Consider the following 27713-nt stretch of genomic DNA (forward strand, 5'->3'; position numbering starts at 1 on the left):
TCCCTCTCTTTCTCTTAAATCTTAAAAACAAAACCAAAAAAAAACCACTGACTTCATGACCACTATTAAACTGGGGCAGACATAATGTATAAAGATCTGAAATATTAACAGTAGCGCTAAATAAAGTTTTTTAAGTATAAATTTTTCATATCGGTAACAGAATCCATATTGCTTGAACTAAAAAGGCGCTGTTGAGAAATAAGGAGAAACTGAAGGTAGAGATCACACAGAATAAGCTCACATCCCTGGATGGATTTCTGTTATTTTCTAAATCTCGTATTTAGCCAGTCAGTAAGATAGGACTCAAGCTTAGGAAAAGTGCTGTTTCTGTTTTTCCTTCACTGAGCATGCACCACACCTTTACTGATTTCTTATCCTCTTTTTATCCAAGTACATTCATTCTTAGAAACCTGACGAGGCTATGAGAATGTGTTTCTTCCTTCTGCCTGATTCAACAGATAGCAACACAAAATGGTCTTTGTTCATACATCAACCATGGTTCCTGCCTTAAAAAATCTGTTCCTTCGGATGGCCGCAGGGGTTCAAGAGGGGGAAAAGAGATAATGAGATCTGAAGAAAGAAGTGACCAGTGTGGGAAACCGGGGAAGGAGGGTCCACATTACGTCTGTGCTCCAAATCTGACACGTTATTACCGCTTCCTAACACTGGGCAATTTTTCCAAGAAAGCCGCCCCTCTGGTTTCTATTTAAAACTTCTGAGTTTTGTAACAAAGAGACAGAAGAGCTAAACAGCATTAGCATACTAGGGCTAAAATTTACTGAATGCCTGACACTACTGTAAGCACTTTCCACGATATACCCAGAGATGCACAGCACTCCAACCCTTTGTTACCGGAGCCGGCATTCCCAGCCAGGCAAGATGAGAACCCACCTCCTCCCAGAAACATGCCAGGGACAGCAAAGAAGTTCCACTTCCACAAAAGGGCAAGTTTTGGCCTCCAACGAGAACATAAAAACCCATTACACGTGGAAAAAATATGCAGCTACATTACAGGTTAAATAACTCAGTTATTTCCTCTCCTGCAACACACACACACACCTTCCATGCTTCTTTACGATTTTCTCCTTAGGACCTACCACTACTTAATATAATCACATAAAGTAGGCATTTATCTAGTTTATTACTGCCTTCCCCACAAAAATCTGAGCTCCCTGTGGACAGGGTTTTTTTTTTTTCCCTCCCTGTTTTGGTGTCTGGTACCTAGAGTAAAGCCTGGCCTACAGGTGGTGCTCAATAAAGATTTCTGAATGAAAGAAACAAACAGGTTTTGCTGGGCATAACATCAATGGAGAGAGCACTTTCTGAAAGCTGGCCATACATCTAGTAAATCATGTAACTTTACCCAAAAACCTTATTTCCCTTGCACATGAGAAACCAAGCTGAACTTGTCTGTCATGGCTACAATTCCAGAATAGCGGGGCCAGAATCTGAACCCAGTGCCTCCCACAGGGGGCTCTTCCCCTGTAGAGAAAGCCTTCCGATTGCCAAGCCCCAGACTTAAAAACAAACCCAGACGTTTCCAAGTATAAGGTTGTTGCAGTATGTTCTGCTGACTTTAATTTTTGTTTTTCTAAGGTTTTTAAGTAATCTCTATACCCAACATGGGGCTCAGACTCACAACCCTAAGAACAAGAGAACCACGCTCTAGCAACTGAGCCAGCCATGTGCCCTTACTGGCTTTAATGTTTAACAAATGCAAAGTAAAGCTGCTAGTGCGCCCATGAAAACGAGACAGGAAGTTGATGGGGTGAGGCTAGGTGACTACCTCCCAAATCCTCCACATGCCAGAGACCAGAGACAGGAGGCAGGAAAAGGACAGTGGGGTCTCTGACAAGTCGTCCACAAATGTGTTACGCAAAACAGAAAGGATGGCTCATCTAGATAAAAGCAAACCAGCAGGGACAAAGCTTTCTCAAACCACAACCAAAAACTATCCTGAAAACAGACTGCCTGAAAGGAAGAGATTTTCCAGAAACTTCTCCCATTTTTTCTAACTTCCAAGTATTGTGCACTGAGTATGTATTATCTTAGTCACTGGGGGAAAATTTATTTTAAAAAGAAATTTCCCTGCATTTAAAAGATAAAACAAATGACAGTATCACCACCTATTTAAAATAAGATTTGTGACCTACTCCTTAAAGGTCAAGAAATCCCAGATTAATGACCTAGTGGTAACCTTACTTATGAAATACAAAGTTGGATTCCTCCCTTATAGCACCTAGCCAGGTTTAGACAATAGTTCTCTTAGGCCAACATAAACGTCTCAGTATTCATACCTTTAAACACAACGATCGTTTTCATGATTTCCTTTTAAATGCCTATTACAGGGGCGCCTGGGTGGCTCAGTCAATTAATCATCTGCTTCTGCCTTTGGCTGGGGCAGTGTAGCCTCCCGCTGAGCAGGGAGCCTGTTTCTCCCTCTCCCACTCCCCCTGCTTGTGTTCCCTCTCTCACCGTCTTTCCGTCAAGAGATAAATAAAAAACCTTAAAAATAAATAAATACCTGTTGCAACAGCTTCTTAATGTAACTGGTGAATGATTATGGAATTAGCAAGTAGAAATATCACTTTTGGTGTAATTATTTTCTAGTGTCCCTTTTCAGGGGTAGGGAACAGGATTTGTTTCCAGAAACACTGTTAATAAATATTTTTTTAAAGGATTTTATTTATTTGACAGAGCGACAGCAAGAGAGGAACACGAGCAGAGAGAGTGGGAGGGAGAAGCAGGCTTCCCACCAAGTAGGGAGCCCAATGTGGGGCTTGATCCCAGCACCCTGGGATCATGAACTTAGCCCAAGGCAGACACTTAACAACTGAGCCACCCAGGTGCCCCCATTGTTAATAACTCTTATCTTTAGCATTCTTCTATATTTTCTTTCAAAATTTGCTATATTTAAAAAAAAAATTTTTTTTTTTTGCTGTATTTCAAATCAGTGCAACAGTGTGCTCCCCCCCATGCAGAAAAGTGACAGGGAAACAGACTGTGATTTACTATAAAATTCAAAAATAAATCAAAATAAAGTACTCCACAAAAACTGATCCCTCTCTTATCCTAAAGTGAACTTTAAGTGGGATTCAAGCGTAAGAGCTAGAGACCCAGTTTTTCTAAACTTGTCCACTCTATTTCATTACTAAGAGACCGACCACAGTTGGGTTTTAACTTAGGAGGAACTAATCTTATCAGGAAATTACTTTGTATTTCAAACTGTTCCAAAAATATCACATCCTTGCCTCACCTCACCTCTCCCCCACCCTCCCTCACCTCCTCCTCCTCCCCAGTAGAGAATCTAACAGATGAAAACGGCCTCCGAGAATGAGCTCTCCCTAAAAACACTAACAACGTCTAAAATGCGTTCTGAAACTAGACTGTCCAAGCTCATGGTCACTGACCCACTGGACTTTCATGCTTCCCTTCCATAACTGGTTCTTACTGATTTTCAATCACTTATACATGGCTGTATTTAAAAAAATTTTTTTTTAATATAAAAATTGTGCTACTGGGGCGCCTGGGTGGCTCAGTGGGTTAAAGTCTCTGCCTTTGGCTCAGGTCATGATCCCAGGATCCTGGGATCGAATCCCACATCGGGCTCTCTGCTCAGCAGGAAGCCTGCTTCCTCCTCTCTCTCTGCCTGCCTCTCTGCCTACTTGTGATCTCTGTCTGTCCAATAAATAAATAAAGTCTTTAAAAAATAAAAAAAAATTGTGCTACTTATGGAATGTTTCCATCTTCCCAAAATTTGTATGTTGAAGTGCTCATCCCCAGGGAGATGGTATTTGGCTTGCAGGCCTGTGGGAGGTGATCAGGTCCTGAAGGATTACAACCCTCATAAAAGGAACTCCAGGGGTGCCTGGGTTGCTCAACCCTTAAGCTCAGACTCAGGTCAGAGCCCCTCAGTGGGCTCCCACTCCCCCTGCTTGTATTCCCTCTCCTGCTGTGTCTGTCAAATAAATAAATAAAATCTTTAAAAAATAAAAAAAAAAAAAAAAAAAAGGAAAAAGAACCCCAGAGAGCTCCTTCACCCCCTCATACCACACGAGGACACAACAAAAGGCTGCTGTGAACCAGGAATCAGGCCCCCACCAGACACCCAATCTGCCGGGCCCCTGGTCTTGGACTTCCAAGACTCTAGAACTGTGAGAAATAAATTCCTGTGGTTGATAGGCCATGTCGTCCATGGTGTTTTGTTACAGGACACTCTGTAGACACGTTTTCTCTCCTGTTTGTGTTCTGGTATCCTCCACTGACCAGACCGTCAGTTCCTGAAGGAACTCGCGAGCTGTGAGTTTGCCTTCTGCTGCCTCAGGAAACAGGGGCCACCGGATAGTCGGCCTCACCCTCATCCTGGTGGCTCCTCACACAAAGTTCCTAGCTCCTCTGGCACCATGAGGATTTCTTTATTTCTGTGAAGAATTTTCAGGGTATAAATGACTCTTCCTCTATAGAAAGCCTTTTTAAAGAGTGCATCTGTGAGTATCAAATTTCAGCCACGTATTGATTTTACTATTTTAAATGAGGTTTCCAGACATTTCACTGTCACCCCCCCAACACTACCTAAATAGTGCCACCCACACTTACTACCACAGATGGCCACTATGCAATGTGACACTTCTTTAGAAGCAAATCCATCTCTCCCAACCTCCCTCAGGATTATCAACACCTCGGGGCACACTTTCATCTTTCTCCAGTGCAGAGTTCAATTTCTGGGACACAGGAGATGATGCTCCATGAGTGACAGGTGGAAGGATCAGAAGGAAGGTACAGCAGGTGGTGACCTGAGCATCTGGTTTGCTCCTCACACATACTCAGGACGGTAGCAGAAACTAGGCCATTGAAACCGGTGCGCAGTCTGATAGGAAGCCAGACCTGTGTCCTACCCACTTTACTTCTCAAGTGATTTTATTTTTATTTTTTTTAAGATTTTATTTATTTATCTGACAGAGAGAGAGAGAGAAGATAAGCAGGCATAGCAGGAGGCAGAAGGGAGCAGCACAGGCTCCCCACTGAGCACAGAGCCTGATGTGGGGCTCAATCCCAGGATCCTGGGATCATGACCTGAGCCAAGGCAGATGCTTAACTGACTGAGCCACCCAGGCACCTCCTTTTTTTTTTTTTTTTAAGTAGGCTCTATGCCCAGTGTGAAGCCCAACATCGGGCTTGAACTCAGAACCCTGAGATCAAAACCTGAGGGGAGATCAAAACATGGAGGGCTCAACCAAATGGGCCACCCAAGTGCCCCTCCAGTGATTCCGCTCTTAACTGAGTTCTTCCTTGTGTGTGTTTAAAAATATTTAACATAGAATTTAATAGTTTACCCATTTTTTAATTTTTTTTAAAGATTTATTTAATCGAGAGAGCGCCCAAGCAGGAGAAGCAGACAAAGGAGAGGAGAGAATCTCAAGCAGACTCCACGTAGCATGTGGAGATGTAGACTCAATCTCACAACCCTGAGATCACAACCTAAGCCGAAACCAAGAGTCGGATGTTGAACCAGCTGTGTCACCCCCATGCCCCTGTTAAGTAAGTTCTATACCCCAAATGGAGCTTGAACTCATGACCCCAAGATCTACTGACTGAGCCAGCCAGGCTCCCCACATGTTAACGACTTTAAGGTGTATAGCTCAGCAGCATTAAGTACAATTCACACAGTTGTGCAACCACTCCCAACATCTATCTCCAGAATGTTTTCATCTTCTCTAACTGAAATCTGTACCTGTTCAAAATACCTCCCCCATTTGCCTGTCCCTCAGCCTCTGACAACCACACCATCCTACTTTATGAATCAGACTACTTGAGGCAGCTCACATAAGTGGAATCCTACATTTGTCTTTTTGTGACTGAGCTTACAGACTTTAAGGTTCATCCACATTGTAGCGTGTATCACAATTTCACTTGAGACAACTACTTTGTTGACAGCCTAGAATGGTCCATAAATTAAAGGACCAATATCAGGAAATCCCAGATTTTCCATCAGGCATGTCTGCACGATTGTCTGATCACTTTTTGCCTGAATGAGCCTTCAGCCGGATTTCTCTTATCTCTGGGCTTACAGACTCAGGCTTGCGTAAACAACTTTCACCACACAAATTCAAGGCCACTCAGCATTTCCCCAACACCAGAAGATAAGAGTGTTTAATGTTTCTTATCTTTCGTTTCAACTGCTTTGGGAGATCTGGAGAATGGAAAAGGGAAAGCAGGAAATCACGAGCAATTCTGTAATCAATCGTCTTTGCACTAAAATTCATTAATAAGATCTTTTTTTAAACAGTGACTTAGGGCCACCTGGGTGGCTCAGTGGGTTAAGCCTCTGCCTTCGGCTCAGGTCATGATCCCAGAGTCCTGGGATCGAGCCCCGCGTCGGGCTCTCTGCTCGGCGGGGAGCCTGCTTTCCTCTCTGTCTCTCTGCCTGCCTCTCTGCCTACTTGTGATCTCTCTCTGTGTCAAATAAATAAATAAAATCTTTTAAAAAAAAAAAACAGTGACTTAGAACTCAGACACCCTAAAATTCACCCATGTGAGGCATACAACTCAGTGGTTTCGGTATACTCACAATGTATACAGACGTTCCCAAGATCTAAGTTCACAATATTCTCAGACCCAGAAAGAAACCCTGTCCCTGTAAGGACTGGGACACTACCCCTTCCCATTAAGCCACCTCCAAGTTTATATCTAATTAACAGTCTTACATTCCAAGAGCACCTGGCTGGCTCCATCGGTGGAGCATGTGACTCTTGGTCTCAGGGTTGTGGGTTCAAGCCCCACACCGGGTGAGGAGATTACTTTAAAATAAAACCTTGGGGATCCCGGGTAGCGCAGCTAGTTGGGCATCCGACTCAGTTTTGGCTCAGGTTGTAATCTCAGGGTCGTGGGACTGAGCCCCACATCAGGATCCTCACTCAACAGAGTCTGCTTGAGATTCCCTCACCCTTTTCCCTCTGCCTCTCCCCCAGTTCATGTGCACTCTCTAAATAAAATAATTTTAAAATATGTAATAGACCAGTGGCCAGATTATTGTGCCAAGGTAGATATAACTTTTCCCAGTGCTACTAGATTTCAGGGGGAGTTAGAATGGAGACGACAGAAGGAGAACTGGCAAATCTGACATTAGAGCAATAATACCCTTTTCCAAGATGAATTTGCTCTTGATCCAGAGGAGCCCCACTAACAACGCCCTCTACCAACCCGGAGATCCTTGAGGGTAACCCAGAGATGGGAATCCATCGCCATCATCTTCAGACATCGGTCCACAGATATGCCAACAATTGGTTACTGAAGACTTTATATTTAGAGAATTACACTCAGAATTATATACCAAAACAATCAGTTTTCTAAGGACTAAGCCATTAGGTATTAAGTATGCAATTACTGTGGTAAACCAGACAAAATCCCATCGAATACTCAAAGGAACTCTCCTGAAGTATAAAGGGAGCAAAAGACAACCCTAAATCAATGAAAGAAGTCCCCAAGTCTGAGGGCTGTGCAAGCAAATTAATCTGATTCTCCTGCAAAACAAACATAATGCCTGTAAAGTCATGGTCTTACAGGTGGGTTTTAAAAAAGTGGGGAACAGGGCGCCTGGGTGGCTCAGTGGGTTAAGCCGCTGCCTTTGGCTCAGGTCATGATCTCAGGGTCCTGGGATCAAGTCCCGCATCGGGCTCTCTGCTCAGCAGGGAGCCTGCTTCCCTCTCTCTCTCTCTCTGCCTGCCTCTCCATCTACTTGTGATTTCTCTCTGTCAAATAAATAAATAAAATCTTTAAAAAAAAAAAAAAAAAGTGGGGAACAGCTGAGTGGCTCAATCGGTTAAGGGTCGCCTTTGGCTCAAGGTCATGATCCCAGGGCCCTGGGATGAGACCCACATGGGGCTCCTTGTTCAGCAGGGAACCTGCGTCTCCCTCTGTCTGTTCTGACTGCAGCACTCTGTGCTTCTGCTCTTTCTCTGACAAATAAATAAAGTCTTAAAAAAAAAAAAAAAAAAAGACCTGCCATGAAGCAAGCCCCATGATAGCATGATAGCATATACTGAAAGACACAAAGTTTTAAAACAGCGCCTTTAAAGAAGTCACTGACCTGGATCTACAAAGCAAAACAAAAATATATCATCTATTCAGAAAATTACGTTCTTCAAGAAACCTTAGGATTACAGTGTTCATTCCTCAGCACCTCAGCTCTTTTATCTGTAGCTATGACAGCACCCCTCTTCAGCCCATGCAAGAAGGCAACTGCTGATACCCTAAAAAGCATGATCATCTAGTATCTAACCATCAACTAGTCTGTTGTAAATTTCAAGCTGCTGCCCTAGCACTTCCAGTAATTCAGAAAGAATGTTTGGGGACGCCTGGCTAGTTCCTTCGGTGGCACATGAGAAAGACCTTTGGTCTCAGGGCTGTAAGTTCAAGCCCCACATTGGGGGTAGAGATTACTTAAAACCAAAATCTTATTTATACAAAACAATCATCAAGTCTACGATCAAAGGTTAAATGACACCTTAAAAATAACTTAATATTTTATCTCAAAGTACCAAGGTCATTATTTTTATTGCCTGTCCATATATCTTCAGCCTTAAATTAGGTAAGCTGCCAGTGTTCCTGACATTCAGTCAGCGCTTTAAATAAAGGGGGGGGGGGGGGGGGGCAGGGCCTGGGTGGTTCAGTCCAATAAGCGTCTGCCTCTTGGTTTCCACTCAGGTCATGGTCTTGGGATCCAGCCCCAAGTCAAGAAGCTCTGGGCTCAGTGCAAAGTCTGCTTGTCCCTCTCTCTCCCTTCCCCTACCTACCTTCTCAATCTCTCTCAAATGAAATCCTTTTTAAAAATCTCTTCAATTTAAGTTAAAAAAAAAAAAAAAAAAGAGGAGGCACCATAGAGATGCATAGCCTGTTAAAGAGATTGCTTTTTCCAGTATTAGATTTACGTATTTCAAATACAGTAACATATCCTTACTACATTAGCTTTGTATATGGTTGGTTATACAGCAGTTTCAACACCAACTTCAAAACTATTTATATCAAAGGTAACAAAGCACATAAAACAAATTCCTCTTGGAAACTACTTTATGAGCACTTAAGAGATCGGTGTTAGTAGCAGTAGAGGCAAAAGGCAAAAATCCAGGGGCGCCTGGGTTAAGTCAAGTCAGTCAGTTAAGCATCTGCCTTTGGCCAAGGTCATGATCCTGGGGGTCTAGGAGCAAGTCCTGCATCAGGCTCCTTGCTCTGTGGGGCCTGCTTCTCCCTCTATCTTCTATGCTTGCCACTCACCCTGTTTGCGCTTTCTCTGACGAATAAAATCTTTAAAAAATAAAAAGCGGGGGTTTGTGCCTGGGTGGCTCAGTTGGTTAAGCAACTGCCTTCAGCTCAGGTCATGATCCTGCAGTCTGGGATGGCGTCCCACATTGGGCTCCCAGCTCCACGGGGAGACTGCTTCTCTCTCTGACCTTCCCTCTCATGCTCTCTTTCTCTCAAATAAGTAAAATCTTTAAAATAACTAGCTAATGGGCGCCTGGGTGGCTCAGTGGGTTAAAGCCTCTGCCTTCGGCTCAGGTCATGATCTCAGGGTCCTGGGATTGAGCCACATCAGGCTCTCTGCTCAGTGGGGAGCCTGCTTCCCTTCCTCTCTCTCTGCCTGCCTGTCTGCCTACTTGTGATCTGTCAAATTAAGTAAATAAAATCTTTTAAAAAATAACTAAATAAATATGTAAATATGTAAATAGGGGTGCCTGGGTGGCTCAGTCGTTAGGCATCTGCCTTTGGCTCAGGTTCTGATCCCAGGGTCCTCGGATCAAGCCCCACTGAGGGCTCCCTGCTTGGTAAGAGCACTGCTTTTCCCTCTCCCACTCCCCTTACTTGTACTCCCTCTCTTGCTGTCTTTGTCAAATAAATAAAATCTTTTAAAAATAATAATAATAAAAACAAAAGTAAAAAATAAGCAAATAAATTGTTCCTCTTTGTACTACTGCTCCTCAAATAAGACATTCCCCCCAATCAGGCATTTTGACCAGCATTAAATAGAGATCATTTATTCCTCTCTCCTTGTATAGGTAAGATACTTCTGGATTTTTGAGATGGAGTAGAGGCATCACAAGTGTAGACCTAGTGTATATCTTTAATTCATCTTGGATTCATCCTCTTCATTGAGCCTATCAATTTTTTTATTTGAGAGACAAAGGGGGGGGGGTAGGTTCAGAGAGAGAAGCAGACTTCCTGCTGAGCAGGGAGCCCAATGGGGGAGTCAATCCCAAGACTGTGAGGTCATGACCTCAGCCAAAAGCAGTCACCCCCCAACCAAGCCACCCAGGTGCTGAGCCTATGCATCCTAACTTTTATTTGACCCACCCTCTCGCCTGTCATTCTACCAGTGTGATAAGTAAATCTGATCCTCTCCAAGCAGAAGAGAAAGCAGAGCTCAGAGCCCACTGAGGCAGCCTTGCCTCCATGTCCCTACCTCAAGACTCCCCTAAAGTGTTCAGTTCTAATATGACACGTAAGACCAAATTCAACTTTTTTTTTTTTAAGATTTTATTTATTTGAGAGAACAAGCAAGAGAGAATGAGAGAACACAAGCAGGGGGGCGGGCAGGCAGATGGAGAGGGAGAAGCAGGCTCCCCGATGAGCAGGGAGCCCGATGTGGGGCTCAATCCCAGAACCCTGGGATCATGTGAGCCAAAGGCAGATGCTTAACTGAGTCACCCAGGTGCTCAAATATTTAATCAATACTTGACTCATGAATTGTCCTCAGTTGCCAAAATAAAATTGCCTTTGCACTCTAGTGAATGTTTACTAGTAAACAAGTTTTAAGGGGTCTTGCCTTTTCCTGGAACTTAAAGAAGCAGTTTTACTAAACTTACACCAAAATGATGGGCCATTTTGTTTTGGATGTTTCTTATTGATTCTTATACATATTTGTTTACAGTAATCACACTCATTGGAAAGTCCCTGCCCTTGACTATTTACTTTAGTCACACTGTCCCATAAACCGTAGGACTTGGGCATGTGAGGTTTTATGGCTGAATTTCTGCCCCCCCCTTTTTAAATTTTTTTAATTTACTTATTTGACAGAGAGCACAAGCAGGGGAGCTACAGAAAGGGAGACGGAGAAGCACTGAGGAGGGAGCCAGACACAGGACTCAATCCCAGGACCCCAGGACCATGACCTGAGCCAAAGGTAGATGTTTAACTGACTGCACCACCCAGGTGTCCCAAGAGGAACAATTTAAAGAGGATCATAACAGAGGCTTTGAAAGCTACACAGGAGTAGTAAGCACTGCAGAGGATCGGGATGGGAAAAGGAAACTGGGCAGTTGTGAAAACCGTCATTATAACCCAGGACTGAGTAACCCATGCAGGGTAGACTAGCTTTGCGCTCCTTTCAAGGCCCACCCTGTGACAGTTTGGCTTATTTCACCAAAAACCTTTTCTGATCTTCAAAATGGTCCCAAAATGACTGCCTAGGAAGCTGGCAAGCTCCCTGTTGTGGCAGCGTTTCAACAGGCACACCACGGCCACTTTGGAAACAAGACCTTTGGGACCCACTGAACACTGCTCTCTTGCCCATCCAGACAGCAAGACTGCGGTCTCCTGACTCTCCTGTGGGATGTGTGTCCTAAAGGGGAGCCCAAGCCCCACTTTCCTCACTGACTGCCATCTGCAGCATGAGGAGGGAACGGACATCAGAATAAACTGAAGTGTTTTCAAAAATCCCAGTAGCTGCTGTGACCCCAGAAGCACCAATCGAAGCTCCTAGGTAGGCTTACCCAGTATATTTCCAAGAAGTCTCTTGAGCAATTCTAACACCCACCTTTGGTGAACCACACCACTCTAGAACTCTAGCCAGGAGCCTAGGTCTACTCCCACAGCTATAACCCATTTTGTGTTCATTTTCTCCAGCCCAGATCTTCCTCCTGACCCTGAGCTCTGCACAGCCGACATTCCTGCAATGCCATAACCACTGCCCAATGAATCTTTCCAAAGTGTAAATACCTCAAAGGTTTGACATTCAAGAAAGCACCTCCTTGACCTGGGCCAAGTCTGGAGGCCAAGTTTAGGACTGCCCTCCATCTCTCGCACTCATCAAACACAAACACATGCTGGGAGCACCGACTCCACCCCCTATCCAACCTCTAGTGCCCACGTGTCTTCGAAGTACGGGTCTCATTCCTTCTACACAAAGCCTGGTACCTGCGTTATCACCAAGACTTTTCCTTTGCATGTTCTAGGTCATGATCAGCCATATGCATTTACCTTGGGTACCTCATACAGCACTCTTGAAAACTGAACTTATTTTCCACTTACACTGTTTTATACTCCTAAAGGGACCAAAAAACAACCCTGTGAATCAAACCAATACGGGCTTCAGTATACTTCTAATGGTGATAAATCACATGCGGGTCAATCACATGACATTGCTTTGGGCAAAAGATGCCGGGGCAGAAAGAGTACATACTGGATACTTCATTTATATGAAGTTCAAGATGAAGCAAAGTTAATCTATAGTAACAGAATCAGAATAGTGATTCCAGCCAAAAGGTGAAGATTACTGATTAGGAATGGACACAAAAGTGCTCACTTCAGCAGCACATATGCTTTAATCAATCAATAAAAAGAATGGACACAAAAGAACCTTCTGGGGGCCAGAAATGTACTATATTTTAAGCTGGAGGGGGGCAGTTGGGGGGGGAGGGAAAGAAAATGAGGGAAATAAAACCTTATTGAACTGTCCAATTAAGATTTAGACATTTTACTACTTCTAGTTATACTTTAATTTTCTTTTTTTTTTTTTTAAAGATTTTATTTATTTATTTGACAGAGATCACAAGTAGGCAGAGAGGCAGGCAGAGAGAGAGAGGAGGAAGCAGGCTCCCTGCTGAGCAGAGAGCCCGATGTGGGACTCCATCCCATGATCCTGAGATCATGACCTGAGCCGAAGGCAGCGGCTTAACCCACTGAGCCACCCAGGCGCCCCTATACTTCAATTTTCAAGATGCAATTATCTATATAAAGACAAAGGTTCTGTATCTGAAGATAAAATATGCTCCATACTTAACCTCAAGAACAAAATATTTTTTCCTTTTTTGTTAAGAGACAGAAGGAAAGCTAGTAATATAGTTTCACTTAATAAAACATATACCTAACATATACCTAAAGCACATAAAAACTTCCAAAATGAAAATCTTTTTTAAAAGATTTTATTTATTTATTTGACAGAGATCACAAGTAGGCAGAGAGGCAGAGAGAGAGGAAGGGAAGCAGGCTCCCTGCTAAGCAGAGCCTGATGTGGGACTTGATCCCAGGACCCTGGGATCATGACCTGAGCTGAAGGCAGAGGCTTTAACCCACTGAGCCACCCAGGCACCCCAAAATAAAAAATTTTTTTAAAGAAAGGGTAACTTCAGGGGCGCCTGAGTTGCTCAGTGGGTTAAGCCTCTGCCTTTGCCTCAGGTCATGGTCTCAGGGTCCTGGGATGGAGCCCCGCATCGGGCTCCCTGCTGAGAGGGGAGCCTGCTTCCCTCCCTCTCTCTGCCTACTTGTGATCTCCATCTGTCAAATAAATAAAATCCTTTTTTAAAAGTATTTTTTAAAAAAGGGTAACTTCATCTGTAATGTACTGTCCTATAAACAAAAGTGAAGGTCTATCTCACAGGGTTGCTGGGACGTAATAAAGCACTTAATACAATACCTATTCAATACAGCACAGAATCATAACTTTATGGATTTGCCCTAATTCTCTGTCAACTTCCTTCAATCTCTGAGCCCAACCCTCAAAGATTCTCAGCTCAGCAGGCATTTGATATTGGTAGAATAAACCTGGAAGCTCTCTCAAAGCATGCCAACTATCAACAATTCCCACCTGATTCCATACAAAAAGTCCCACACTGTCTAGGCCATGCTTCCCATACTAGGACCCATACAAACCTCTGGGCAGGCCCAGGTGCACCGAAGGTTGTTGGGATCCATATGGCATATATACCTGAGGTGGGCTCACTTAAAACTAAGAAGAAAAGAGATCTATATCTAAGCAGACGTTAAGACTATGTTTGCTGGGGCACCTCGGTAGCTCCTGTCAGTTAAGTGTCTGCCTTCGGCTCAGGTCTGGGATTGAGCCCCACATTGGGCTCCCTGCTCAGTGGGGAGCCTGCTTCTCCCTCTCCCTCTGCTGTTCTCCCTGCTTCTCCCCCTGCTTGTGCTCTCTCAAATAAATAATCTTTTAAAAAAAAAAAAAAAATGACGACGACAACCAGGTTTGCTAAGAGAACACACAACACTGCTGAGAAGTCTTAAGCTCCCAGCGGCGAGCACTGCAAGTGTGTTTCGCTGGCCCTCACTCTTCCTGACCCACTCATGGCCTCTTCTGCTCTCCCCACCTTCACTACAGAACAGTTTTAATACCACAGGCCACGGGAATTTAGAATATTCCTGGCTTTCTACCTTAGAAACCTCTAATCAAGGTACACCTGGCTTTTTATGCAATTTTAATTGATAATGGCTTGGGCCATTTCCTTGAATTATCAACACCACTCTGTCTGGCTTATTAACCCCCCAAAGCAAAATATTTTCAGTTTAATGTTGACATGCAAAAAATCCAAAGAACAGGAAACTACAGTTAAGAAAAACAAAATACCACAATAAGGTTAACAAACTATATGCAATTTTAAGGCTACCCTTAGGAAGTGGCCATTGTGAGAGTATTTTGGACACAACTGTATACATGCCACAATAATCTTGATGTAAATAATTAGTCAAGCAAAGGGAACAAATGAAACTCTAAGATAAAGTGAAAAATCAAATTGTCCTTTTTAGGATTAACCGACTAGGAACCTCTCAGTGTTTTTACCCACAGACACCAGAATAAAATCATATGCAAATTTTTTTCTATTACAAAAGAAAACCATGACAATTACAGGAGGGAAAAAAACAGAGAAGTAAATTGAGATTATCTGGGGCACCTGGGGTGCTCAGTCCTTAAGTGTCTGCCTTCAGCTGGGGTCATGCTCCCAGAGTCCTGGGATGGAGCCCCACATCAGGGAGCCTGCTTCTCCCTCTGCCTGCCATTCCCCTGCTTATTGCTCTCTGTCAGATAGATAAAATCTTAAAGAAAAAAAAAAAAAAAGATTATCTTATCACCCAGAAAGGTAAATCCTTTGGGAGTTTTTTTTTTTTTTTTTCTATTCTTGTATTTAAACTATACATGCCATTTAAAAAATCTCCAGTTAAAAATTTTTGTGAGTGGGGCGCCTGGGTGGCTCAGTGGGTTAAGCCGCTGCCTTCGGCTCAGGTCATGATCTCAGGGTCCTGGGATCGAGTCCCACATTGGGCTCTCTGCTCAGCATCCCTGCTTCCCTCTCTCTCTCTCTCTCTGCCTGCCTCTCCATCTACTTGTGATTTCTCTGTCAAATAAATAAATAAAATCTTTAAAAAAATTATTAAAAAAAAAAATTTTGTGAGTAAGGGTGCCTGGGTGGCTCAGTGTTTAAGCCTCTGCCTTCAGCTCAGGTCATGATCTCAGGATCCTGGGATCAAACCCCGAATCGGGCTCTCTGCTCAGCAGGGAGCCTGCTTCCCCCCACCTCTCTCTCTCTCTGCCTACTTGTGATCTGTCAAATAAATAAATAAAATCTTTTTAAAAAATTATTTGTGTGAGTATCTGTGTATTGAATATTTTAACAACAGCTAATGTTTGTTGGTCAAAGGGTACAAAGTTTCAGTTCTGCAGGATGAGTTAAGTCTAGAGAGCAAATGTGCAGGCAGGCAGGATAACTATAGTTAATATTGTACTAAACACAGGAAATATGCTACAACAGATTTCAGGTCGTGATCATTACTAAAAAAAAAAAAGTCATATAAGGAAATGACATGCTTATTAGCTTGACTATAATAATCAGCCCACTGTGGATATCAAGTCATGCTGTATATCTTACATACACAAAAAAGGTTTTTAAAATATTTATCTGTCAGACAGAGAGAGAGCACAAAAGCAGGGGAAGCAGCAGACTCCCTTCTGAGCAAGGAGCCCGATGCAGGACTAGATCCCAGGACCCTGAGATCACAACCTGAGCCAAAGGCAGATGAGCTTAACCAACTGAGCCACCCAGGTGTCCCCATAAAATTCGTAAATTAAAATATATATGATAGACAGTGTTTGAGTGTTACTAGGACATGGCCCAGTCTATGCTTTTTACATGCATTAACTTCACTGACATTCAGAATGCCCTAAAGAAAGATGTGATTACAATGAATAATTCCATTAAGAAACTGGGTGGCTCAGTTGGTTAAGCAAGTTAACTCTTGGTTTCAACTCAGGTCATCATCTTGGGATGGGGAGATCAAGTGCCACTTCGGCTTGGTGTGGAATCCGCTTGGGATTCTCTCTCTTTCCCTCTCCCTTTGCTCCTCCCCACCACCATTTGTGCTCTCTGAAATAAAATATATTTTTTTTAATTGTTGAAAAGGTAAAATTTATGTTATGTGTATTTTACCACAATTTTAAAAGGAGACAAAGAAACTCGCCCAAGGTCACACAGTTCCAAGTAGCAGTAGCAGAAGCAGAATTCAGAGTCTGGATCCAGAACCTGTACCACTGTACTCTACAAATACTTTTTTTTTTTAAACAAGGTTATGGTTTTTTAATTTTGCTTATTTAATTATTTAAGTAATCTCTATACTCCACGTGGGGCTCAAACCCACAACCTCAAGATCATGCTCCTCCAACTGAGCCAGCCAGGTGCCCTTCTACAAACATTATTAGATAGGTGAATGTCTATACATACATGACAGGTTTAATGTTGGACCTTTAAATTGTTTCTAAATTTCCCACTATTAAAAATAATACCTTGGGGCAACTGGCTGGCTCAGTAAGTAGAGGGAGTAACTCAATCTCACTGTGTGAATTCGAGCCCCACACTGGGTATAGTGATTACTTAAAAAAAAAGTTTAAATCTTTTTTTTCCCCCCATGATTATTGAGATTATTTTCCCATGATTATTGGATGGCTTAGTGGGTTAACCCTCTGCCTTCGGCTCAAGTCACGATCTGGGATCATCGCATGCCTGGGACCCAGCCCACATCAAGCTCTGCTCAGTGGGGAGCCTGCTTCCTTCTCTCTGCCTGCAGTTCTGCCTGCCTGCACTCTCTCTGTCCAATGAGTAAATAAAATCTTAAAAAAATATATATATCTATTTGTCAGAGAGAGAGAGAGAACATACAAGCAGAGGGAATGGCAGGTAGAGGGAGAACCAGGGTCCCCACTGAGCAAGGAACCCGATGTGGGACTTGATCCCATGACCCAGAGTTCATGACCTGAGCTGAAGGCACTCAACTGACTGACCTACCCCAGGCATCCCCAAAACACTTTTAATCTTAAAAAAAAAAAAAAAAATGCTTTAATGAAACTCTTATAACAAACCTTTTCATATATCCTTGTTGTTTTTTCTTTTTTAATTTAAGGATAAATTTTTAGAAGTAGAATTGCTAGGTCTGAGGAGAAAGCAAACAACTTAAATAAAGCGGGTGAGGGTGCCGGATGGGCGCAGTCAGTAGAACACGGGACTCTTGATCTCAGGGTCATCAGTTCAAGCCTCACGCTTATTTTAAATAAAAATGTATTACAGGGGCGACTGGGTGACTCAGCGGGTTAAAGCCTCTGCCTTTGGCTCAGGTCATGATCCCAGGGTCCTGGGATGGAGCCCCGGGCTCTCCACTCAGGAGGGAGCCTGTTTTCTCCTCTCTCTGCTTGCTTCTCTACCTACTTGTGATCTCTGTCAAATAAATAAAAGATTTTATTTATTTATTCGACAGAGAGAGATCACAAGTAGGCAGAGAGGCAGGCAGAGAGAGAGGAGGAAGCAGGCTCCCCGCCGAGAGCGAGCCCCATGCGGGGCTCGATCCCAGGACCCTGGGATCATGACCTGAGCCGAAAGCAGAGGCTTTAACCCACTGAGCCACCCAGGCGCCCCAAATAAATAAAATCTTAAAAAAAAAAAAATGTATTACATATATGTGTGTGTAAATAAATAAAAACGGGTGAGCTATCAACCAGAGTTTATTATGATCAGCTTACAAGAAAGCCTAATACAGTAGAAAAGATAATTTGCAACAAATAACTGTGATCGGATAGCTCCGAGTATTGGAATTAGGAGTCACTGAGTGCTTCAGGAAATCAAAAGAGAAGGCCACACAGGACTAAAGAAATGCTGCTGTTCAAGAACAGATGACCTGCCCACTGAATGTCCCTAGCAGTCAGGTCACTTCTCAAACCCAGTCTTGACAACTGTATAGTCACGAGACCCCATGTCCACAGGATTTCCCATTTGCTCTCTATTTCGAGGAGCACCTGCTTTAAAGTTCTTAGTCTAAACCAGCAGGAGGGGCACCTGGGTGGCTCAGTCGGTTAGGCGGCTGCCTTTGGCTCAGGTCCTACTCTCAGGGTCCTGGGATATAATCCCATCGCCACTCAGTGGGGAGCCTGCTTCTCACTCTCCCTCTGCAGCTCCCCCTGCTTGTGCTCATTTGCTCCACCCACTATCAAATAAATATGTGAAATTTTTAAAAATAAATGAAAAAAAATTTTTTTAAGGTTTTATTTATTTATTTGACAGAGAGAGATCAGAGGCAGGCAGAGAGAGAGGAGGAAGCAGGCTCCCTGCTGAGCAGAGAGCCCGAAGAGGGGCTCAATCCCAGGACCCTGAGACCATGACCTGAACCGAAGGCAGTGGCCCAACCCACTGAGCCACCCAGGCACCCCTAAATGAAAATTTTTTAAAAATAAACTAGGAGAGTGGAGAGTATGTGAGAGGCCCACAAAGCCTCCGATGAAATCAGTACTGATCAACATTAAATCTGCATAAATAAAAAGCTCGCCCCTTGCCTCCTCCTAGGATGCCAAGATCTTTCATGCTTTATTCTTTTTTTTTTTTTTTTTTAATTTATTTGACAGACAGAGATCACAAGTAGGCAGAGAGGCAGGCAGAGAGGCAGGCAGAGAGAGAGGAAGGAAAGCAGGCTCCCTGCTGAGCAGAGAGCCCGATGTGGGGCTCGATCCCAGGTCCCCGAGACCAGGACCTGAGCTGAAGGCAGAGGCTTTAACCCTCTGAGCCACCCAGGCGCCCCATTTCATGCTTTATTCTTGCAAGAAGTCCCTATCAATAATGACATGACACATGGCAGAACTTATAGCCAAGGTCCCTGAGAAGTGGCTCTCTTACGGATTCCTGCCAGAAGGAAATAAATGTTTGGAGAAATAACTAAGCCACAGTAGCAAATGGTTTTTGGATCTTACTGAAAAAAGAGAGCTACACAGAAGTTCTTTAAAAAAAGTCACTGGGGGGGTGCCTGGGTGGCTCAGTGGGTTAAGCCGCTGCCTTCGGCTCAGGTCATGATCTCAGGGTCCTGGGATCGAGTCCCGCATCGGGTTCTCTGCTCCGCGGGGAGCCTGCTTCCTCCTCTCTCTCTCTCTGCCTGCCTCTCTGCCTACTGGTGATCTCTCTGTGTCAAACGAATAAATAAAATCTTTAAAAAAAAAAAAAAAAAAAAGTCACTGGGGAAGGTGCCCCTGGATGGCTCAGTCGCTTAAGAGTCAAACTCCTGGTTTCAGCTCAGATCATAATCTCAGGGTTGTAAGATCAAGCCCCACGTCTGGCTCCTGCTTGGGACTCCCTGCTTGAAATTCTTTCTCCATCTCCCTCTAACCCTCCCCACCAAACTGTATTTAAAAAAAAAACAACAACAAAGCAGTGGGGGAAATACGAAGGAACTGATTAGTATCAGCCTAAAGCCAGTCCAACGAGTCTCTTGGACACCACAAACTAAACTGAAGCAACCTGAGGAAGACTAAGAAAACAGAACCCTCTTTCATCCCAAGGGAGTATGCCAGGTTACTTCACAAAGATCCCATCAGGATTTATGCCATTCTTTTTTTTTTTTTAAGATTTTATTTGTCAGATAAGAGAGAGAGCACACGTGAGTGCACAAACAGGCAGAGCAGCAGGCAGAGGCAGAGAGAGAAGCAGGCTCCGCCCCAAGCAAGGAGCCCAATTTGGGACTCGATCCCAGAAGCCTGGGATCATGACCTGATGCCATTCATCATTCATTCCATTCTGCTTGATCACTGAGATCAGTGAGGGCTGAGAAGAGATTTTCAGTACAGCACTGGGCCAAAATTACAAACACTGTGGCACATACTTAAAAAGTAGCTCAGAGAGCAGCAGTTAAGGTACTCAAGCCCTATGCTCTCATGACAAGAAAAAAAATTCTGTAACAAGGTACGGTGACTTAATGATCATTTTGGAACATATACAGATATTGAACCATTAAGTTGTACACCTGAAACTAATATCAATTACACCTCAATAACAATGTTTTTTAATACCCCACCCCCAAGCCACACTCCGTGTTAACTTCAGGAGAGCACAAAGAAATACAGTTTCATTATTTCTTTTCTTACAGCCTTTCATTGTGATCCTAGGTGAAGATATAAAACCATATAAAATTCATTTAAATGGAACTTTACACAAATCACTAAAATCACAGACCATTAATACACAGTAAATATTATCTGTTGTGTATTCCAAATTTTCCCCAAACCACACATCTCCATAGGTCCATTACAGTTTCAAGAAAATACTAACACAGGGCGCCTGGGTGGCTCAGTAGGTTAGGCCTCTGCCTTCGGCTCAGGTCATGATCTCAGGGTCCTGGGATCAAGTCCCACATCGGGCTCTCTGCATGGCAGGGAGCCTGCTTTCTCCTCTCTCTCTCTGCCTATCTACCTAACTTGTGAGCTCTCTCTGTCAAATAAATAAATAAAATCAAAAAAAAAAAAAAGAAAGAAAAGAAAATACTAACATAGAATAATAAATAATTAAATCCTCAAGCTACCCAATTCAAAGATGGAACTGAAGAACCTGTCCAACCAACATGAAGATACACATTCCCTTCTCCACAAACTAAGCAAGTCCACTCCTGGGATTATAACCTACCTGGAGTCTCACACTCGCCCGCAAAAGGAGACAGGTAAATAACTATATGTATCACAATGTCATTTACAACAGAGAAAAATGGAAGGAAATATTAAATGTCCATCAACAGGAAAATGGGACACACTAGAGTGTTCAGCACTTAAAGAATGAACTGGAGCAGCAAGAATCTCAAAAACAAAGTTGAACCAAAGTGAGCTACAGAAGAAAACATGGGAGGCGCCTGGGTGGCTCAGCGGGTTAAAGCCTCTGCTTTCGGCTCAGGTCATGATCCCAGAGTCCTGGGATCAAGCCCCGCACCGGGCTCTCTGCTCAGCGGGGAGCCTACTCCTCCCCACCCCCCGCCTGCCTCTCTCTCTGCCTACTTGTGATCTCGGTCAAATAAATGAATAAAATATTTTAAAAAAAAGAAGAAAACATGGAATTACACATCCACATTTTTTTTTTAAATTTTATTTATTTGACAGATCACAAGTAGGCAGAGCAGCAGATAGAGCAAGAAGGGGAAGCAGGCTCCTGCTGAGCAGAGAGCCCAACTCGGGGCTCAATCCTGGAACCCTGGGATCATGACCTAAGACGAAGGCAGAAGCTTAACCCACTAAGTCACTCAGGTGCCCCATCACATCCACAAGTTAAAAAAAAAAAAAGAAAAGAAAATGTGAAGTAACACTAACTATTGCTGATTAATATTTACAGAGACACCAGTAATAAAAGTATTAAATACATGGATAGCATGATTAAAGAAAAGAACTGGAGAGATAGGAACCAGAGAGAAAATGGGGCCAGGAAGACCCAGGGCCTTCAAAGACACCTGCAAGTGTTATCTTTACAGCTGGATGGTCAGGGTCCTTGGGGTGGTTCAGTAGGTTTAAGTGTCCGACTCTTGGTTTCAGCTCCGATCATGGCCTTGGTGTGGTGAAACTGACCCAACACTAGCTGGGCTCGCAGTCCAGAGTCTGCTGGGGATTTTCTCCGGCCCTCCCCTCGCCCCTCCCCCTATACACGCACAGGCACAGGCGTGCCCACTCACTCACTCTCAAAATATTTTTTTTAAGACTTTATTTATTTATTTGACAGAGAAAGACACAGCAAGAGAGGAAACATGAGCAGAAGGAGTGGCAGAGGGAGAGAGGCAGGCTTCCGGCTCAGCAGGGATCCCAGGAACCCAGGATCATGACCTGAAGCAAAGGCAGATGCTTTGTGACTAATCCACCCAGGTGCCCCTCTCAAAATCTTTTCTTTTTTCTTTTTAAGATTTTATTTATTTATCTGACAGACAGAGATCACAAGCAGGCAGAGAAGCAGGCAGAGAGAGGGAGGAAGCAGGCTCCCTGCGGATCAGAAAGCCCGATGCAGGGCTCGATCCCAGGACCCTGGGATCAAAGGCAAAGGCAGAGGCTTTTAACCCACTAAGCCACCCAGGCACCCTCAAAATCTTAAGAATAAAGCTGGGTAGTCAGCTATAAAGGTACTCACACTACTTTTACATAATTACGCATTGTGAACTATCCTGTACCTGTCAGGCTCAGCCCTGGGGCTAGTGCTTGGGGTTCTCTCTTCCTCTCCCTTGGCCCTTTCCCCCCTCCCCTCTCACAGGTGCACGCTCCCTCCTCTCAGTAAATAAATAAAAATCTTGGGAAAAGTAAATGTTTGTTGATGCCATAAAAGCAGCACTCTTCTACATCATTACATCCAAATGATGCGCAGGCAGTTCAGAAGAGAGAGGCAGGGGCTTAAGGAGAACCTGAGCTACCCACAGCTCCAAATTCTAGAGCACCCACCACACTGCTGCAACTTCCAAAGAATCTAAAGACTTTAGATTCTTGGGGGGGGGGGGGCAGGGGGGGCCCTGGGTGGCTCAGTGGGTTAAGGCCTCTGCCTTCGGCTGGGGTCATGGTCCCAAGGTCCTGATCGAGCCCCGCACCAGCTCTCTGCTCAGCAGTAAGCCTGCTTCCCCTTCTCTCTGCCTGCCTCTCTGCCTACTTGTGATCTGTCAAATAAATAAATAAAATCTTTTAAAAAAAAAAAGGGGGGGGGTGCCTGGCTGGCTCAGCTGGAAGAGCTCTTGATTTCCAGGTAATGATTCTGAGCCCCGTGCTGGGTATACAGATTACTTAAATAAAAATAAAACTTAAAAGAAAAAAACATAATAAGGGGTGCCCGGGTGACTCAACTGATTAAGTGGCTGCCTTCCTCTCAGGTCATGAGCCGGGGTCCTGGGATCCAAGCCCTACATCAGGTTCCCCACTCAGTGGGGAGTCTGCTGCTCCCCCTACTTGTGCACGCGCGCTCTCGCTCTCTCTCTCTCTCTCTGGCAAATAAATTTTAAAAAACAAAGAAAGAAAAGAAAAAGAAAAAGGATTTCAACCTAACAGTTTAAGAAAAAATACCAATAAACTATAAAGATAAAAACATTTCTGTCGAGGAGTGCCTGGGTGGCTCAGTCGCTGGGCGTCTGACTTCTGCTCAGGTCCTGATCCGGCCCTGGGATCAAGCCCCACACAGGGCACCCCGCTCAGCAGGAAGCCTGCTTCTCCCTCTCCCACCACCCCCTGCTTGTGTTCCCTCTCTCGTAGTCCCTGTCAAATAAATAAAATCTTTTAAAAACATTTCCTTCAATTTATTTCCTAACATCCTTCTGTCATTTAAATTTTGAGCTACTGGAGGGCAACACATCCGCATTCTGATCAAAGACTTTATTCTAAGAAAGTTAATAATATGCTGAAATGGTCTGAGAAGTTTATTTTTATAGTCCATATCCACATCAAGATTTTTTTCGTGTTCCTTCAAATAAATTTTACCACTTCCTATTGAAGGATGATGATCTCATGCCTCCAAATATGTCTCTAGCAGAGAGAGACCTCTTGCCCAAGCTTCAGACCCCTCATTCTAGTCGCCAACTGGACGTTACACAAATGTTCAGAAAACGTGCCTTAAATCGAACGGTGCCACCTCGCCAGACCGGCTTACCTTCCTGCCAGTTCCACGGGGGCAGGACCGTCCTCAGCTGCCCCGAACACATACCTGTCTCCTCCCCTCACCCCACCTGGCCAAACAGGTGCCCATCTACCCAGTCAACTTCAGGAATCCTCGCCTCTCCCACTGCGGCTGCCCCATTTCAAACCCTAGGACCGACCCTGCCCCAGGTCACCGCAATAGCCTCCAAACAATATCCTCGTCTCCGCCCAAACTCTGCCGTTAAACTGCTCCCCGCTGCAAAATCAGAGGTCTGACCTGTTACTACTCCTTACAGGGTTCCTCCTTACCCAGAAAATAAAATCCAACAATCTCACTCAGCCTGGCAAGCGAGGAAGGCCCTTTCAGGGCCCGCGCCCTCTCCCAGCCTTTCACCACACCCATAGGTGTGTCCTTCCCCATCCGCTCCACCCACAGGGTCACCTGGTCCTCCAGCCCCGCCACCCTCCTGCTAGTTTATTTATTTTTCTGTCTCTGGGCCCGTGGCTTTCTCGCCACACAGCCGCACCCCCGCCCGCCCAATCAGTCCCCATTTGCCTCGACTCGAACTCCTAGTCTCCATCACCTATACCAGGAGCGTGTTTTCCAGACTTAACCCCTCCCCTCTTCTCCGAGAGGAGCCATCTTCTTCCTAAGCAGTCCTTCCCCATTTCTGGTCCGAACACCATTCCTTCTGCTGCCAAGCCAGCCATCTCCTTCAAGGAACCTTTTCCCTCACCTGTATCTTCCAACACCCATGGGCTTTCTTTCTCCTCAAGTGTCTCATCTAAAAATGATGACAACACACCAACGACTCCCTCTACCCCACGGCCTCATTTTAGGGCACGGTGCTTTCCTTCCCAGCCATGCCTTGGAAGAGCAGTCTCCTCCACAACTATTCATTCTTCCTCCTTCTGGAATCAGACTGCCTCTCAAGTCACTGAAGAGACACTCCTCAAGGTCTCCAGAGTCTCCTCCTGGCTCAACTTCAGTCCCTGGATCCCTGGCTTTTCTGTATGCTCCACTTGTCCTGACCAAGTCCTTATTCCTGAGGTGGGCTCCTCCTGGACTCTTAGGACTCCACTCCCCTGGCTTTCTTCCTACCTCCCCAGCCACTCACTTTACTTATGGCTGGGAACACACCCTTACCCTTTAAATTCCAGCGTGTCCTCCTTGCCTGGGTCCTCCTCCTCCCAGGCCTCAACAAATCCCAAAGCTCTTTCCCCAGATCAGGTCTACCTCCTCTATCTTATTTTTGGAAAAGCCTGGGAAACACTGATGCCCTGCAGACAGTTCAAAAAACTACACCCAGATTCATTCATTCTGTTTTTATTGATGGCCTGCAGTCAATAGGTTGTCTGAACTTACCTTCCTTCCCAAATCTGATTTTTCTTCTACATTCCCTTTCGTGGTGAGTGACATGACCTCCTGAGTCACCCAAGCCAAGAAGGCCACAACTCACCCCTGTCCTTTCTTACCACCCCAATACCCACATCCAGAGTTACCAGATCCCCCCAGCTGACCAGTATCTGTAACCTGGCCCCACTTCCACGCCACCCCATTCTAGCTGCCTTCATTCCACCTCAATCACTGCCAGCCACTGAACCCTGGCCAGAATGCACTCCTCCAAGTCCTAACAGCCACAAAGAACAGGTCAGTATTTTGAAGAAGCTTTTCAACTTTATGGGTCTACCTTTTTTGATGACATCAATTATACAGCTGAGGGAATCTATTTATAGTTCAGCCCACATTCTCCCATCTGATCATAAAAACTGTTAAAATCAATCAGTGCCTAAATGAACGTAATGCCTAGATGTAAAATGAGATACTTCAAATAATATTTAATAACGAACATGAACGGTATGGAGTCTTGGTACTCCACTTGCCACAAAATGCCAATGCAACATTTTAGTTCACACCAACCACTCTGACACATACTCCTTTTCAGCAGCCAACATTTCAAATTAAAATGAACACAAAACGTGAGCAGCCTCAAAATCTGCCATCCGTACTGTCACATCACATTTTCCAAATCTAAAATGCACCACATAATTTCAGGGACACTTGGATGTACTTAATGAAAATAACAGGAGTCACTAGAAAAATAATTTTTCTGTGATTTCCATGACTAAAAACAAAACTTCCTGTAATTATGCACTTAAGTATGTTCCTTCTAGCTAAAAGAAAACCTCAGACTCTTCACATTAAAAGGAACCATTCCACCCAGCCATACCTTTAGAGTTAGTTATGTCTTTCTAAATTTTCAGTAATCCCTCAAATGTTTTTAAGGAAGTATCTTTCCCTACAGGGTCTTGCTGAAGTATCTCCTGAAGTCTGTATGAAATTAGAAACAGATTAAAATTTTAAGTAAATTGCTCAGATTAAAAATAATTCTTCTTAGGAAACACAATGTCTCAAAATGAATCAAGTTAATCATCACACGCACAAAATCATTTGATATGGCCTCTATAAAGCAAAGACCCCTGGCCCCTGGCCCTCAGGAGGTTTCATTCTTGTCAGAAAGGCAATGCTTAAAATACCTGTAGCAATCAGAGGACAAGACATTGTAAGAAATGAGCCTTGAGCTGGACATCCATGAATCAGCAAATGGAGAGGCTGAGTAAGGCACTCCACACAGGATGTGGGCAAAAGGGATAGAAGTATCTAGAAGCCTCATATTTGGATATACTGACTTAGACAATAGACTCTGATGTTTTAAAATAGAGGTTAACTTGCTAGAAGAAATTTATTTGGAACATTTACCGGGCAACAGTAAATGCAGACCAACTGGAATAAAAGACTGGAAACAAAGGACAAAATTTAATCTTCCAAAGGAAATGAATATACTTCCTCACTCCCAAATGGAAATGCATACCACAAGCACTCATCCTTCAGGAAGCACAATGACTAAACTACCCCCACTGCCTTAGCATTCTCCATAAAAGCAAAGGACTCTCATACATTCATCCTGCCGTTTTCAAGGAATGTGGCACTGCTGGTGGTCTTGACCTTAAACAGTTCTTAACACTATGTTTATTAACTCCTGCAGTATAGAAGTTGTTCAGAACAATTAAGTGATCGCTTTGGCTTATGCAAAACCCGTTTGTGCTAGCAATATACTGGGATGAATTCAGTAAACCCCCAGGACCCCCTGATTTCTTTCCCAAGACTTCCCTCTTTAGGAAAAGAAATAATTCTACAGGGTGCCTGGTGGTTCAGTAGATTAAGCATCTGCCTCTGGTTCAGATTATGATCCCAGAGTCCTGGGGATAGAGCCCTGCTATGTCCCTTGCTCATTGGGGAGCCTGCTTCTGCCTCTGCCTGCTGTTTCCTCTGCTTGTGTGTGTTCTGACAAATGAAATTAAATAAATAAATAAATAAATAAAAACAGTTACTACAGAACGGTTAAAGAAGATAAAGTGTGTGAAAGTATTCCTAGGTGGGGCACCTGGGTGGTTCAGTGGGTTAAGCCTCTGCCTTTGGCTCAGGTCATGATCTCAGGGTCCTGGGATGGAGCCCTGCATCGCGCTCTCTGCTCTGCTTCCCCCCCCCCCCCCGCCTGCCTCTCTGCCTACTTATGATCTCTCTGTGTCAAATAAATAAATAAAATCTTAAAAAAAATAGTAAGAAAAAAAAAGTATTCCTAGGTTATAAAATGTTACATAACTGCAAATATGACTGCATCACCAGTGTGTTTAGAGATGCCTACAAAATTGTTTTCTTAATACAGATTATCTAAAAAATTGATTTTAGATTTTTCAACCTATGGTAGCATTGGAGGTG

At 44.0% G+C, this 27713-nt stretch overlaps 1 protein-coding gene and 1 long non-coding RNA gene across 2 annotated transcripts in view; both read right to left on the reverse strand.

Moving 5' to 3' along the window:
• LOC116593215 lies at window positions 1-27158 on the reverse strand. Its single transcript, XR_004286832.1, has 3 exons — window positions 24242-27158; window positions 16686-16692; window positions 1-13 (listed from the first exon to the last, which is right to left on the reverse strand). It is a non-coding gene; the product is annotated as an uncharacterized LOC116593215 (long non-coding RNA).
• The window catches only part of RASSF3 (Ras association domain family member 3), a 79272-nt gene that overhangs the window by 32379 nt on the left and 19180 nt on the right, over window positions 1-27713 (reverse strand). The gene's annotated exons all lie outside the window — the stretch shown is intronic.

The sequence above is a fragment of the Mustela erminea genome, chromosome 6, assembly GCF_009829155.1.
Source record: "Mustela erminea isolate mMusErm1 chromosome 6, mMusErm1.Pri, whole genome shotgun sequence".
NCBI lineage: Eukaryota > Metazoa > Chordata > Mammalia > Carnivora > Mustelidae > Mustela > Mustela erminea.